This window comes from Aotus nancymaae, unplaced genomic scaffold (assembly GCF_030222135.1).
Source record: "Aotus nancymaae isolate 86718 unplaced genomic scaffold, 86718_ANA_hifiasm-v0.15.2.pri h1tg000006l, whole genome shotgun sequence".
NCBI lineage: Eukaryota > Metazoa > Chordata > Mammalia > Primates > Aotidae > Aotus > Aotus nancymaae.
The window spans coordinates 97,325,350-97,342,898 of NW_026988417.1; the positions used below are offsets into that span (position 1 = coordinate 97,325,350).

General features: G+C 37.7%; 1 protein-coding gene across 4 annotated transcripts in view; it reads left to right on the plus strand.

Annotated features, from left to right (window-relative positions):
* Positions 1–17,549, plus strand: part of ENPP6 (ectonucleotide pyrophosphatase/phosphodiesterase 6) — a 245,630-nt gene that overhangs the window by 186,820 nt on the left and 41,261 nt on the right. The window lies entirely within an intron of this gene.

Sequence of the window (17,549 nt, forward strand, 5' to 3'; positions counted from 1 at the left end):
ACAGAACTGCATAATATTCCATTCACTCTTGGGCAGTCCCTGGCCCCTGTGGGCTTCCAGTGAGGGATTCTCCACCATGCCTCACACATCTACCGGAGGTTTGCAAACTGCATTCACTTGCCCTCGACTTCCCAGTCAAGCTTCAAGGGGCTGGAGAGGCAGGAAATGGCTGGGACTCCTTTGGGAAAAGGGTTTCTCTGAAAAAGAAATTTGAAAATCAACTGCCTGTGCTCTTCACTGGTGTGTCCGTTCCACGTGGTTTTCTTGTGTGGCCTGTGTACCTGACACATGGGACACAGATGGGACGTGCCATAGCCCTGCCACCAGGAAGCTTAGAGACTAACCATGGGTCCAGGTGTGTCAAAATAATCACATCACAGCCCGACATGTGCAAAGGACTCCAGCCTCAGGCTTCACTGCGTCTCCTTGCGGCTGCGCTGTGACTACTTCTTAACATCGGTTGAATGCTGGATCAGGAATGGAAACTGAAACGTGTCCTCTGATGCTTTAATGTTGAAGGAAAAAAGAAAGAGGAAAAGGAAAGGATAGAAAGGAAGGGAAGGAAGAAAGCCAAGGAGGCAGGGAGGTGAAAGGGAGGAAGCAGCAAGGCGAAGGAAGGAGGAGGGAAGGCAGAGGGGGCTCGGGAAGGACAGACGTTCCTCAGGGTGAGTGAGTCGTTCCACAGGCCACGCAGGGCTCAGGCGCCTGCAAATCACAACCAGTGAATATATATGAATATATATGTGGCACATATACACCATGGAATACTATGCAGCCATAAAAAAGGATGAGTTTGTGTGTCCTCTGCAGGGACATGGATATAGCTGGAAACCATAGTTCTCGGCAAACTGACACAAGAACAGAAAGCCTAACACCGCATGTCCTCACTCGTAAGTGGGTGTTGAACAATGAGAACACATGGACACAGGGAGGAGAACATCACATACTGGGGCCTGTCGGGGATTGGCAGGGGCTAAGGGAGCGATAGCAGGGGGTAGGGGGTTTGGGGAGGGATAGCATCAGGAGAAATACCTAATGTAGATGACAGGGTGATGGATACAGCAAACCACCATGGCATGTGTATGCCCGTGTAACAAACGTTCACGTTCTGCATATGTACCCGAGAACTTAAAGTATAATTAAATAAATAAGCCCTCAGAAGAGGATGCCAAATCCTGGGCTCAGAATCACCTTGAAAGTCTGGGAGACCAAGAGACCCCAGTGGACATGGGGGATAAGGTCACTTGTAAGACTTGGAAATCACAGACTCAAATTGGAGGCAATAGGAAGGAATCCCTAGACAGGGGCAAGAGGGTCAGCAACCCTAAGGAGCTCTGCATTAAAGGACGTGTCGGCATCGTGCATCCCAGGTAGGTCCAGTGTGCTGTGATCCACATGCTAGGAAGCCAGCACCTCAGAGAAGGGGTCTTTGGTCAGGAATACCATGTGGCGCCGAAAGCCGAGAGGGCTTCCTTTCTGGGAAGTGTGGAGTCACTGTAATCCTTTCAAGACTGGGAAGATCATGAAGCACATGCCTCAGACACAAAGACCTTGTGGATCGCTGATGTCAAGTGGCATGCAGGGGCTGTAATTCCAGTAGTGGCCATTCATTCCTCTCACCTGGTCCCACTCCGGAGGAGTACAGCCCCTGACCCTGGGCCAGGGATTTTTTTTCTGATCTAAAGCTAACCAGCAGATAGATGAAGGCGCGGCCTTTGGCCTCATTACGCCTGGCTGTAGTTTCACCACCTGCTTTCCTGGAGCTGAGACTCAGCCTGGGTAGGCACATGTTCCCTCTCATCCTGGTTTCCTATTAGTCACTTTCAATGCCCAGTGGGTCATTTTCAGTTGAGTTTTCAGAATCAGCTCTAATGGATGAGTTGGTTCTCATCTAATTTGTCTTTCCCAGCTTGCTCTCACCCCTACATACAAGGCCAGTCTGCAGGGTCACCCTGCGCTCAGGCTAGCCCACCCCCTTCCTCTCTGCCTCAGAAGGGAGCCACCGCCAAAGGTCCCCCAGCCCCGTTGGCGAGCCTGACCCTAGGGAAAGTGTCTCTGAGATCAAAGGCCGTGCTTTCCCCCAAGGACTTGTTCCCACAAGCTTCTGTGCCTCAGATGTATTTTCCTGGAAAAGGTTACATGCTTCTAAGAGAGTTAATTGGCTTAGCTGTTTTAATAAGCTCTCTTGAGACATGGATTCAACAGTTGCACACCTGTCTCACATCACATAAAATGCAGCGCACAGGGGTTATTGTTATGAGAAGTGTCAAAGTTGGCAGGCAGCAGGAACTACACTTGGAAGGGGCAACCTAGGCTCTAGGAAGTTTGGAGAAATGTAATTTTTATGGGCTCAACTTGGTGGTCCTCGGAGAGAGATGCCAGGAAGCGAGTGTCCTTCAGGAAAGTGGGTGCACGGTGCAGAGCACCAGAGTAGAGCCGAGGGCTGGCAGGCAGGGAGACCTGGGGACGTTCACTTCTCCTAGAGGAGGCTGGAAACGAAGGGGGTTTGATATAAGACTGCAGGTACAGCCGTGAACGCTGTTCATTGCACAGGATGCCACGTCTATGGGGGCACTGTCCATATTGTAGACGTTACAGATTTGCATATTTGTGTTGACGGTTTTTGGTCCAAGCCAATAAGGTGTTATGAAAAAATAAGTATATCAAAGTAATTTTCTAATGGGTAGAAGTTACATTCCACCCATTAGAAGTTACATGTTTTCAAGAAGAAATGCCTTGTTATTATTTGCACAAAAGCACATGGGCGTAGTGGTGACTGTCATTGGTTTTCCTTTAAGTTCTCTAATGCTCCATTTTCCATCAGGATATGTTTATTAGGCTACGGAAGGAGACTGCCCCAGGCGGGAGTAACTGGCAAGAAGTCAGACTCCAGACAGAGATAAGAGTAGGTCCTAAAATACGAGTCCTAATTAAGGGCATTTCCCTGCAATGTTCCCTGGGAATGACGGGGAAACAAGACAGAATAAAGCTCCAAAATCTTGCCCCAGGTTCCTGGTTCATGTTCGAAACTGCAAAAGGCTGGCCTTGGCCGTTGTTGTGCCTTTCCCACGGAAGCCTGAGGCAGAGATTCAGAAAGCCCTGCTTTCCTCAGCTGTGTTGGGGTGACTTGCAAGATCTCAGCTGTCCAGATTCCAGGCTCTCTGCAGAGCCGTGAAAATGGCCTGGAGGCAGCAGCCTGCAAGGTTGAGCAACGCTCGCCCACTTCACAGACTGAGCCTGTGGGAGATCCAGAAGAGGGGCCTGCAGACTCCTGATGAGAGAGCTGCCTCCTGGGACCCACACAGCACCCCTCCAGTCTGCTGATTTCCATCAGATAAAGACTATAGAAAACAAAGCAAAGCTCCCACGCAAATTCACCTCGGAATAATCAACTTTGCTCGGTGTAAAACTGCTCTCTCTTCCACACTCTGTTTTGTGGCTGTTGTCATTTATTGCTGACTGTCGACTTCCCTGGTCATTTATTCATTCTGGGTTTTAACATTAGAGGTAAGGTGAGATGTTTTCCCTTTTGAGATTTCACCAAGGAGAGACCGCTCTGCAGAGACATAGCAGAAGGACTGCGCCTGCCTGCCCAGTCACCTAGGTGGTAGTGCCATCTGTTCTCAGAGACACATGACTTACACCCAAATGAATGGGGTCTGCAGGACTTGCATTCAGAGAACCCTGTGATGGGTGGAGATAGGATCTTCTCACCCCATTATCTGACCCTGTAATCATCTCAGTAGAGCGTAAATAAGATGTCCTATTTGCCCTGGCTTCAAACTTTCTTCCTCTCTCTGTTCTGCACATAGAGCTTTAGCTGGGGGATGACATTGAAGAGAATAACTTATGCCCCTATCAGCCGATCTCACCTCTTCCCTCCAATTGTCAATACCACTTCAGGCCCAGTTGCTTCCCAGACATCGCAGTTCCCATAAAGCAGAGCTACTGCTGCCTGGTTTTTTAGTTCAGGAGTCTTCAGACTTAATTTTCAAGGATCTCCACGAGCAAGATTCATTTTAAAGAAATCAATTCTAAGATCCTCAACGTTCATATGTATTACTAAAATCATCCTGACTACAAAATGTCTTTTCTTGCTTTATGTAAGAAAGAGATACCTCTCACCCATCAAGAATATTACTAAAGTGCATTGCCACAGTATATAAATGCTTTTAGCACCAGACAGATGGTTCAAAATATTGATGTAAATGTTGGAAAGTAAATGAATCCAGTAACAAAATAACAAAACTTAAAAGATATTTCCAATGCTTGCTTTTAAATTATTTAAGAAAAACTTAATTGAGTTGTCAGCTGAAATATTGTTTTGAAACGCATGATGATAGATCACTGTGTGATTTTGGCATTCAAAGAAGCAGTTCAAAGAATTAAATGACACTGGTACAAAAAACTCCTTCTATTTCCGTATGTTTATTTATGTGAACAACTTTCTCAGCACTTACATTTGATGACCAGAAATAGCATTGATTCTGAACTTGTCTCATTCTAGAAATCAATCATAGTCATCCATGGATATACAAATTAATTTTTAAAAGCACACCTGTTTCTTTCATTACAGCATGGATTTCTAATAAAATGTAAAGATGATTTCTAATAAAATGTAACCTTTTACGTTTAAAAATTGTTTATCGAAATGTAAGTTTCTGCTTGGTACAACGCCCAGCTAAGTTGTTTTGAAACAACTCGTCTCTCCAGGAACAACTAGAAAAGCCACTGGCCTGCATGCATGTGTGCATGAGTACATGCACGCGATAAAGCAGAACTGTGCCCCGACCCGGAGAAAGATGTGCATCTGGCAATCGGTACCCCGCGTCTCCTTCAGTCAAGTGGTGATCACAAAAGCAGCAGTTGAGAGACCGAGAGACATGGCAGCACTACTGAATAGGGGGAAGGACAAAAATTGGGGTTCAGGGTCCACCAAGGAAAAGAAATCTAGTACATATCCCGGACTTTCAGTTGAAACAATAAAAAGTAACACCTTAGCAGTAAGAATAAGCTGGAAATAGACAAGGGAGAAGCCTTCATGAAGACACAGCTAAGCTTCAAATCATCTTAATCCTCGACTGAATCCACTCTGGATTAAGGTAGTCTGCTCATAGCCTAAACCCTCACCATGAGCAAAACTGTGCTAGCTAGAAGATAACTGCATATCCTGTTAAGTGGTATTTACAATTTTATGTATACGATATGTAGCATGCAATTTAGAAAAACGGAATATAAGAAACCAAGGTCTGATTGAAAAACCAAGAGAGAGAAAAAAAGCAGACAATAGACCCAAAACCACTATAGGTCGGGTGCAGCGGCTCACACCTGTAATCCCAGCACTCTGAGAGGCTGAGGCAGGCAGATTGCTTGAGGTAAGATGTTCGAGACCAGCCTGGCCAACATGGTGAAACTTTGTCTCCATTAATAATATAAAAATTAACCAAATATGTTGGTGGGTGCCTGTAGTCCCAGTTACTCAGGAGGCTGAGGCAGGAGAATTGATTGAACCTGGGAGGTGGAGGTTGCAGTGAGATGAGATCACACCACTGCACTCCGATCTAGGTGACAGAGTAAAACTCTGTCTCAAGAAAACTAAAACAAAACTAAACAAAATGATGATGAAAGACTAAATCACAAAATGGAGACCTGCACTAGTAAATTAAAATCTTTTTTAAAAAGGGAACTCTAGAAATAAAGACAGAGCTACCCAGCTTAAACGTGAAGAGGCAGAAGGATGAGCAAGGCAGAAACGAATGGAAGAGACTTGCAGGAGAGGGAAATGGGACAGAAGTGATATTTGAGTAATAATAACTGAGAATTTCCCAAAAACGACAAGACATACCAAACCATACATTCAAGAAGTTCTGTGAAACACAGGAAGGAACATCATGGATTTCAGAACTGTGAAAACCAAAGACAGTGAGGAAATCTTAAAAGCAGCCAGAGAAAATTTGTTAATGGGGCAATAATAAGACTGACAGCTGACTTCCCAAAAAATATTGGAATCCAAGAAGACAATGGAATGAGATCCTCAGAATGGTAAGAGAAAACAATGATCAACCTAAAATTCTTTTTTTTTTTTTGAGACGGGGTCTTGCTCTGTTGCTAGGCTGGAGTGCAGTGGCATGATCTGGGCTCACTGCAACTCTGTCTCCCAGGTTCAAGTGATTCCCCTGCCTCAGCTTCCTGAGTAGCTGAGACTACGGGTGCGCACTACCACACCCAGCTAATTTTTTGTATTTTAGTAGAGACAGGGTTTCACCATGTTGGCCAGGATGGTCTCAATCTCCTGACCTTGTAATACACCTGCCTTGGCTTCCCAAAGTGCTGGATGAGCCACTGTGCCCAGGCTGATCAACCTAAAATTCTATATCAAGTGCAAATATCCTTCAGAAATGATAGCATAGTAAACTGAGATAGCAACACAGTAAACATAGAGATAGAAAACAGAGAGAACTTAATGCCAGCAGGCCTAGAGCAAAGGAAATATTAACTTCTTTAGACAGAAGGAAAATGATCACAGACGGAAGCACAGAGATGAAGGAGGGAATGAAGGGTGAGTACATAGGTAAACCTAAATAAATAATAATACTAAAAGTATTTTTTTGAATTAAAATCCTATAGAGAATTAAAATACATGACAACAGAAGCACAGAAGATGGGAGAAATGTAAATTTCGGAGTTTAGGCGTCCAAATGTTCTTGCATTTTCTGGGAAGTTGTGGAACTGAAAATTTATATTAGGCTTTAATAGACCAATATTTCCATTTTTATCATCTCTGGGGTCCTTCGCAAGGAAGAGATTAGTCAAAGTATATCAATAGCAAACTATTAATAGAGGAAGGGAAATGGCACAATAATAATAATGTATACTTTATTCAAAAGAAATTAAAGAAGAGAAAAACTATTAAATGTGTGATGAATATAAAATGTAGTTAATTGGCTAATTTAAACACAAAAATATCAGAAAATACCTTAAGTGTAAATTTTTATTTTTTTACTAATATTTTGTTAAATGAATTGGAAGTTATGTGATGTTCCATTTACATAAAATTCAAAACAAGTGAAGCTAATGTACAGTATTAGAACAGTATTCACTCTTGGGTAAACAGTGACGAGAAGAGAGAATGAAAAGGTGCCCATATGTGATGGTCGTGTTCTGTTTTCTGATGTGGGTACTCAGTACACGGCTGTCTTTACCTTTTAAGGATTCACTGAACAGTACCCTTATGAATTAATTACTCACTTTTTTGTATCTATGTTAAACTTTGATAGAAATTTACTTTAAAATGACTCTCATCAGACTAGATACAATCAAAAGCTAATATAGGTTACTTATAAAGACATACATTAAATAGAAGTATGCAGAAAGTGGAAAGTAATAGCATTTTTAAAAGATACACTGCACAGAACACTAAGAGAGCTGGTGAGGCTATAATAACATCAGGCAATGTAGAGGCTAAGCCTAGAATGTTTTTAAGTCAAGCACATTTCATGTTGATATAAATTTTTATCTGCCAAGAAGATGTAACAGTTCTAAATTGTAATGTTCCTAATTACACACTCTCAACATAAATAAGTAAAAATGGGCAGAACTAAAAGGAGAAACATGTAAATTTACAATGATAATAGTGGATATAAACACACCTTTCTCAGTAACTAATAGAATAAGAGAGCAAAAGTTAGAAAGATACTGAAAATTTACATAACATAATTTACATTTTTACCTAATTGAAATTACTAGAACTCTGCACCTAACTGCTGAATAAACATTATTTTCAAGTATATATGAAATATTTATCAAAATGGCCATAGGTTAGCCATAAAACATTTCTCAACAAATTGAAAAGCTCTGAAATCATCAGAATGTGTCCTCTGACTGTATAAAACTTTAAATCCTCATATGTTTGGAAAATAACTAGAGACTTCTAAATAACTTTTGATTCAAAGAAGTAATTATGAAAACTTAGAAAAATCTTGAACTGAGGGATACTAAAAATGCTACTTAAGATGTAGTGACCGAAGAGGAATGCAGCTAAAGTCATCCTTAAAAGGAAATTAACAGAGATTCCAGATGCATTAGCTACGAAGGCCAAAAGTAATGATTTGTCTCCAACTCAAAGCAAATTAAATTATCCCCAAATATAAAGAAGAAAAATCATAAAGAGCAGAAATGAATAAAATAGAAAATAAACAACAAAGAAAATGGACAAAGCCACATTTGTTTTCAGGAAAAAAATCCATTAAAATGGATGAAAAGTTGACAAGGCTAATAAAGAAATAAAGAAGAGACACAAATAGCCAATAATAAAATGAGAAAAAGGACATCAACGGAGAACCTGTAGGCCTTAAAAAGCCAGTAATATAGTATGAAAATGTTACACCAATGTATTTAAAACACAGATGAAATAGATTTCTAGGGGGAAAAAATCACTGAAACAGACAAAAAGTAATAGAAAATTGGAGTAGTTCTATATCTGTTTTTAACTTAAATCTCTAAAAACTGTTCCTGAAATAATAACCCAGTATTAGATGCCTCCACTAGTAAAGTTTTCAAACATTTAAGGAAAAAATAACATCTTACAGAAATTATTTCAGAGAATTCATAAAGATAAATCGAGCTAGGCATGGTGGTGCACACTTGTATTCTCAGCTACTTGGGAGGCTGAGGCAAGAGGTTATCCAGAGTCCAGGAATTCAAGACCAATCTGGGCAACATAGTGAGATACCAGCTCTAAAAAGATAAATCCCTTCCACAATGAGGTTAGCATAATCTTGATACTAAAATGTGAGAAACATATTAAAAGAAAGTAAAATTACAAGACAACTTTTTTCATGAACTTAGATTTAAAAATTTCAAATAAAATACTTGCATCCTGAATCTGTCAATACATAAATAGAATAATATATGCCAACCAGTTGGGTTTATAACAGGACACCCCAGGTTTAACATTTAAAAATCAATCAGTATCATTTACAACAGTAATAGAATGAAAATCATTTGATCATTTCGGTAGATACATGAAAAACAATTGATACAATCCCTAAGTAGGATTTATTAAAATAAACCTGGATAATTAGTACACTGCACCCTTCGTGTGATAAAGGGTATCTACAGCAAACATCATCGTTTATGGAGAAATGCGTGCAGGACTACGGTAAGGGTGCCTCCTGGCATGACTTCTATTCGGCTTTCTACTGGAGGGCATTCGGGGGAGCAGGGGAGGATGACAGGGATGAAAAGGTAAAAAACTGTCATTATTCACAGATTTCGGACTGTTTATGCAAAAACCCCAAGGAATTCACTTTTAGAATTAATAAGAGGCATTTTGATACAAAATCAAAATTTAAAAATTACTGTTTTTATGTAGACTAAAAACTGAGAAAAAATTAAAAGATCAATGTCATTTATAGTAAATTCAAATACATTAAATAGCTAAGAATAAACCTAACAAAAAATGGCTCAAGAACTTAATATCAAAAAGCATTTAGAGAAATGTTCAAATACCTAAATAATTGGAAAAATATATTATGTTTATAAGTTGGTAGTCAATATTTTGTCAGTTTTCTCAGAATGGATCTACAGATTCACTGCCATCTCAGTCAAAATCCCAACTGTCTGTGTGTGTGTCTGTGTGTGTGTCTGTGTGCATATTGACAGGTTGATTCTAAAACTTATATGGAAGTGCGAAGACTCAAGAATAGCTGAAACTATTTAGAGTCAGATGAACAAAACAGGAAGATTTACTCCATTAATAGATACAGACCTATTTTAAACTATGAAAAGTAAGACAAATTGTATTTCTGCAAGAAAAAATAGACTAAGGGTAAAGGTCAGAAATTTCTGAAGTAAACCCACACACATATGACCCAATATTGATCTATGACAAAAGTGATACTGCCTCAAAGTAATGAAAGTCTCTAAAAATTATGATCAATTGGAGATTATATATATATGTGTGTGTTTGTGTGTGTGTGTGTATACATATATATACACATGTGTATATGTGTATATATGAAAGATAGTTTCCAAAAAATTATGATCATTTAGAGATTATATATATACCATATATATATATAAAATCAAAAATGATTATACACACACACACATCTTCTGACTCCTATCTAATACCATATATGAAAAGTAATTCTAGGTAATTCCTGATGAATCGTAGATCTAAATGTAAAATGGAAAACATAAAGCTTCTATGTTTAGAAAAATTTGGAACCGAAGAAAGAAAACATAGGTGAATATCTTTATGACTTTGGATAGAAAAATATTTCTTAAGCAGGAAAAAAAATAGCACTGACAATACAGAAAATGACTGATGACGTAGTCGTTCAAATTAGAAGCTTTCCAGGAAAATGCATTATTAGGAAGGCCAAAAATAATCAGAGAGTGTGAGAAAATAAAACCAACAGCAAGTTCATATCTGTAAAAATGCAGAATTCCTACAAATAAAAAAGAAAAAGGGAACTCAATAGAAACTAAGGAAGAGATTGGATCTAACACTGTACTTGATTGGGTATCCCAATGGTCAATAAACATATGTAAAGACATTCAGCCCTGTTAGTTAGCCGGAAAAAAATCGCAAAATAAAACTACAATATGATAACTCATCATACCCTCTGTGATGGTTATTTTTATGTGTCAGCTTGACTGGTCGTGGGGTGATTAGATTAAATATAATTTCTGTGTGTCTCTGTTGGGGGTTTCCAGCTGAGAGTCACCTTTCAATCAGTGGACTAAGTAATATACCTTGCCCTCCCCAATGTTGGTGCCCATCAACTCATCCCTTGAGGGCCTGAATAGAACAAAAGGCTTAGGAGGGAAGGATTCACTACTTCCTAGCTAATTGCTTTAGCTGAGACACCCACCTTCTGGTCTCAGTGCTCCTGGTTCTCAGGCCTTCAGACTGAGTTAGGACTGAGTTACAACCACCAGGTTTCCTAGATCTACAGCTTGCGGATGGCAGATGGTGGGACTTCAATTGTGTAAACCAATTCCTCATAATAAATCTCTTTATATATATGTGTGTTTATGTGTGTGTGTGTGTCCTATTGGTCCTGGTTTCTCTATAGACTCTTGACAGTCACACACACTAAAATGGAAAATAGGTAATTTTGAAAACCAACAAAACCAAGTGTTGATAAGAACGGAGCAACTGAGTCTTAGAAAGTGCTGGTGGAGACCGGGTGCCGTGGCTCACACCTGTAATCCCAGCACTTCGGGAGGCTGAGGCTGGGGGATCGCCTGAGGTCAAGAGTTAGAGACCAGCCTGGCTAACATGGTGAAACCTTGTCTCTACCAAAAATACAAAAATAAAAATAAAAATTAGGTGGGTGTGGTGGTACGCGCCTGTAGTCCCAGCTACTTGGGGAGGCTGAGGCAGGAGAATTGCTTGAACCCAAGAGGTGGAGGTTACAGTGAGCCAAGATTGCTGCACTGCAGCCTGGGTGACAGAGGGAGACTCCATCTCAAAAAAAAAAAGAAAAGAAAAGAAAAAGAGGAAGAAAGAAGAAGAAAGAAAAAAGAGAAAGAGAGAAAGGGAGGAAGGGAGGAAGGAAGGAAGGAAGGAAGGAAGGAAAGGGCTGGTTGAAGTGAGTTGATATAACAGCTTTACAAAGCTCTTTGATACTCTAAAGTTGACTGTATGCATTCCCCAAATCCAGCTCTAGTATTCCTGTGTATATCCCAGCAGAAATGCATACCTATGTGCACAAAGGAAGTGTACAAAAATGTTTATGTTGGCATTATCTACTATATTTAAACACTGGCAGTGGTCCAAATGGCCAACAGCTTTAGAATGGATGAATAGTGATACAGTCACGCAGCGGAACTTCTGTGTCCTAACTGGCATATGATAAGGCAGTGGAAAGTTAACACTCAAAAATAAGCTTCAGTTTCTTATGAAAAAAAGCAATATTTATTTTAGAAAAGTTAGTTCTATTCAGATAAGTAATAATAAGAATAGAAAAGTTACCACAATCTCTCTCTGTCAGGACTTGTCAGCTGCAAATAATATGGAATCTAGTTTACACTGGATAAATGTAAAGGAATTGATTGTATCACATAACAAGGAGTACTTTCTGTGGTTCAGACACTTACCAAGCTCATTTTAAAAACCCAGTCTTTTTCTGTCCCTTGCCCATTTCAGCACATTGGCTTATTCTCATGCTTGTTGCCATATAGTTTCAAGGCAGCTGCTGCAGGCCCAGGGATCCTGCCCTCACAACTGCATCCCGTGCTGGAGAAGAGAGCAGCTTGGTCAGCAGCACACCTTGTCTTTCACGAGAAAGCAGAGCTTCCCATCCTAAGCTCTGCACCCAATCTCAGTGCCAGTTCTAAGTCAAATGACTATTCTTATCCACAAGGGGACCTGAGGAAGTGAGAGTTTTCCCCTTCATAGCCTACAAAATAGAAAGGGGGAAGACAGTTTGGAATCACTTCAGTTCAACCAAAAAAAGTCTGCCAAACCAATCATCAAAATTGTGTCCTTTCTTCTGTTTTGTGGTATTTACTTCCACTCTTTTTTGGACATAAACTTGCTTTAAATACTTTCAAAAAAGAGATCATCTGTTATATACTATTTTGTAGCTTTTTTATTTTAAAATATTATGTCACTAAATACAAATGGCATAATTATTTTAATGCCTGCATAGTACTTCATTATGTGGCTATGCTACTATTTAACCATACCTCTATTACCAGATGTTTAAATTGCTTCCCAATTTTATAAATAACACTGTAATAAAGATGCTTGTATATACAACTTTATTTTCTTAGAGTACATTTCTAGCAGTGGTTTGCTAGGCAAAGCATGTGGACCATAGAAGCTGTCTGAGTTTCCTAAAAACCTTAGTCTCAATGGATGACAGTGACCCCAAAATCCATGTCTAGGTGTATATTTCAAACGCAGGTCTTGATCCATATGGATGGCAGTTACTTGATCCATAAGTTTAAAGCAATTTATGGATTAGAAAGTATTCATGTACATCGCCTATAATTTGGTGGAATTTTGTTTCCACTGTGTATGTGTGTGTGTGTGTACTATGTCAATGCATTTTGCCACAGATTACAGACAAAAAGTTTTTAAAACATTCCAATAGAGGAATGCTCATATGCCTCTGATTTCCAGCCTCATTTCTTATTTCTGTTTCCTGTTTGAGAGTTCTATAACAGTAATAATAATAAATTACCATGGTGATAACATGCCTGATTTGCTTCTCACTTAAATGAAAACACATCCCTTGAAGTTTGGAAAAAAATAGAATTTTCACTGTTGTTAATAATTAGTCTGTCTGAAGTTTTCATTTCCTCTTTACATCAAGTCACATACAGGTTTCTTTTTAATTTACAGGCAGTTAGATTTATTGGTAGTTAATTATCGTGACTAATCCCTAATTTTATTTCCCTTGATCAGACAGTATACATTGTGGCCTACAAAAATTCTGCTTTTTGGAAGTTACTGAGACTTTCTTTTTAGACCAGAATATGATTGTTTATTTCAACAGTTATATTTGAAAAGAATATACATTCTATGCTAATGAGATCAACTTTTCAATATCTATTGAACCCAGATTATTGATACTAACATTCAAATCCTCTGTATTTGTATTTATTCTTTGTATTTTGAACTGTCATGAAAGTTTTCCACCAAGTTGCAACTTTGCACTTTATATTTCCAAGATTTCTTTGTGTGTGCAGGTTTTTATGATATATAAACAATCATACACATTCATAATTATTTAGGTATATTCGTAGCTGTTATAGGCTTTCAATGGCATAATTCACTATGATACTATTAACGTATCTGATTTTTTAATTTACCTTTGGGTTGTTTTGAGGCCCATTCTTTTATATCTATTCTTTCTGTGTCATTTTATTTCAAATGTGCATTTTGTAAATAGTTTAAAGTTGGATTTTGCTTCTTACATCATCTTGACATTCTTTAAAAATAGTTTAATCAGCCAGATGCGGTGGCTCATGCCTGTAATCCCAGCACTTTGGGAGGCCGAGGCAGGTGGATCAGTTGACGTCAGGAATTTGAAACCAGCCTGGTCAACGTGGTGAAACCCCGTGTCTACTAAAAATATAAAAATTAGCCAGGCTTGGTGGTACATGCCTGTAATCCCACCTACTCAGGAGGCTGTGGTGGGAGAATTGCTTGAACCCCCCGGGAGGTGGAAGTTTCAGTGAACTGAGATTGTGCCACTGCCTTCCAGCCTGGGCGACAGAGGGAGATGCTGTCTCAAAAAAAAAAAAAAAGTTTATTCACAATGATTTTGAAATTAATATATTTGGTTTTCTCTTTTTTTAATTTGTTCAGTATTGATGCTTCCTGGTTGCTTCCTTTTATTCACTTTTATGTACTTTGATACTGGATCAATTTTTTATGTTTCTTTTTCCTTGATGACTCGAAAGTTATGCATACAACTGTTCTATACATTCAAATCTTTTGATGAAACATTATATATTGACCATCCCTTCCCTTCATCAACAATGAAAATGCTTTCTCTTCCTTCCCTGGGATTCTCTCCCAATTTTTGTTGAAATAATTTGGAATTTTAAACCCAGATTATTACATTAAAAATGCTAAGTATGCACCTTATTCTTCAATAAAATATTTTCACATAACTACCTTAATAGTCATCACTTAGGCTTAATGATTTTTTTTTGCAATCTCATTGTTCACTGCTCACAGTCTTCATTCTTGCCTTGTTTATTTTGACTTATTTCTCAGTAAGCTTATTAACAGTATATAAGGCATAATTTCTGCCCTTGCATGTCTGAAGTTGCCAGCTCCCATTTTAAAATAATGCCTTGAGTTTTGTAGTTAGATAAAACTACCTGCAAATCTTGGCTTTTCCTAGTGCTTGCCCTAGGACAATGGGAAAATCTTCCCACCTCTCTGACTCAGTTCCCTTAATGTAAAATGAAGGTGACATCAGCTACCTTACAATTCATAAGGAGAACACCGAGTAAAATGCTTAGTCACTTCAGCACATGCTGGCGTGTAGCGGCCAGTCAATAAGACATTGTTACTATTATTATTAGCCTTTGTTCACTGCCATCCTTGTTTATTCACATTTCAGTAAAATATCTTTATGTTCGATTGAATTATTATTGTTTTAATATTTGAAGTGTAACTTACAATAAAATGGACAGATCATAGGAGTATTTTGATGCATTTTCAAAAGTGCGTGCACCCATGTAACTACCACTCAAATCAAGATACAGAAGTTTTCCATCCTCATTCCTCTTTCTAAGCAATTACTCCTTATCCCCAGAGGCAAACGCTTCCTGATGTGTATTGTCATGGATTAGGTTTGTTCATTCTCAGGCTTCAAATAAATGAAATTATAGATAGATAGGTAGATAATCATATATATATGATTCAAATCTTAGCTCTAGATTCAAATCTTAGCTCATTCATATATATCATATCTATTATATATGAATGTATATGAATATATATTATATATTATATGAATCTATAATATATATGAATAGATATATATGAATATATAATATATAGATATCTGATATATATGAATATATAGATATGATACATATAAATATGTCATAGATATCATATATGAATAGATATGATACATATGAGTATATAATATATAATATGTATCATATATATTCATATATATATCCAGAGCAAAGGATTCAAATAATATTCAAATATATATTATTTGAATATATATATTCATATATATTACATATAGTATTATTCATATATAATATATATTCATAGGTATTTATATATCATATATTCATAACATCTATATTATATATATTCATATATATCATATCTATTCATATATATATGTATGAATGAGCTAAGATTTGGATCCAGAGCTAAGATTTGAATCCAGAGCTAAGATTTGAATCCAGAGCTAAGATTTGAATCCAGCTTTATCTGACTACAAAACTTAAGGCATTATTTTAAAATGGGAGCTTGAAACTTCAGACATGCGAGGGCAGAAATCGTGTCTTACATACTGTTAATATTTACTTAAGCTTACTGAGAAATAAGTCAAAATACAAAACCCAAGAATAAAGGCTATGAGCAGTAAACAAGAGGGCAAAAAGCATCATTAAGCCTAAGTGATAAATATCCAGGTCATTATGTGAAAATATTTTATTGAAGAATAAAGTGTATATATGTGTGTAATACATATATAACATATATTATATATATATATATATTTGTTCTGTGTCTGCCTTCTTTTGCTTAAAATGATGTTTTTTGAGATACATGCCTCTGTGGCATGTACCAGCTTATCCTTTTTATTTTTTCTGTTGAGTAGTATTTTGTGGCATAAATACATCAAAATTTGTTTTTCCATTCTCACATGTATGAATATTTGAATTGTTTCCAATTTGGAGTTATTATGACAAGAGTTACTATGAACATTCTTGTACAAGTCCTTGGGTAGACAAATACTTTGATTTCTCTTGTGTAAATACCAAGGGGGTGGAATTGCTAGCACATAGGATAGATGTGTGTTTGACTTTATAAGAGCCATTGAACAACTTTACAAAGTGACCATATCATTGTACTGTCCCACTACCAAATTGTGAGAATTCCAGTTGCTCGTCTTTACTACCATTTTACATTTGACAGAAATGGACTTTGTCTGATGTATAACCACACCAACTTGCTTGTAATTAGTGTTGCATAGTATAGCTTTATTTCCACCCCTTTCTTTTTAACCAGCTAACGTATTTACATTTAAAATTTTTTTCTCTTATAGACAACATATATTTGGGTCTTGCTTTTTTATTTATTTATTTTTTTGATACAGAGTTTTGCTCTTACCACAATCTCAGCTCACTGCAACCACCACCTCCTGAGTTAAAGGGATTCTTCTGCCTCACCTCCCAAGTAGCTGGGACTACAGGTGTGCAGCACTAAACCTGGATAATTTTGTATTTTTAGTAGAGGTGGGGATTTACCATGTTGGCCAGGCCAGTCTCAAACTCCTGGCCTTGGGTCTTGCTTTTTTAATCCTGTCTGACCCACCTCTGCCTTTTAAATAAAGTATTTAGTCTGTTTATATTTGATGTAACTACTGATATTTTGGAGTTTAAAACTTCCATTTTCATACTGTTTTTTTACTTGTCATAACTGTTTTTTTCCTGTTTCTCCCTTCCTTTTTTTTTTTTTTAACGAATTGAGTCCTTTTAGAATTCTATCATATCTTTTTTATTTATCTTAGATTTTGTTGTGCTTTTTTCCTAATGGCTACTCTGGACATTTCAACGCACATCTATAACCTATTCATGTTCTACTTTAAAATAATATATTTCTTCACAAATGATGTTAGAGTTTTACAATTTTATTATATAATGCCATTTGTCCACATATGCACTCTTTCTATTCTTATTGTCATATGTTTTACTTTTACATATGTTGTACAAAGCCCATAATATATTTTTATCAATTTTGCTTTAGTGAATAATCTTTTTAGAAAATTTTTGTTTAACCTTTCTTGCTGACAGTTGTGTCATCTGTGAATCTGATTCTGCTG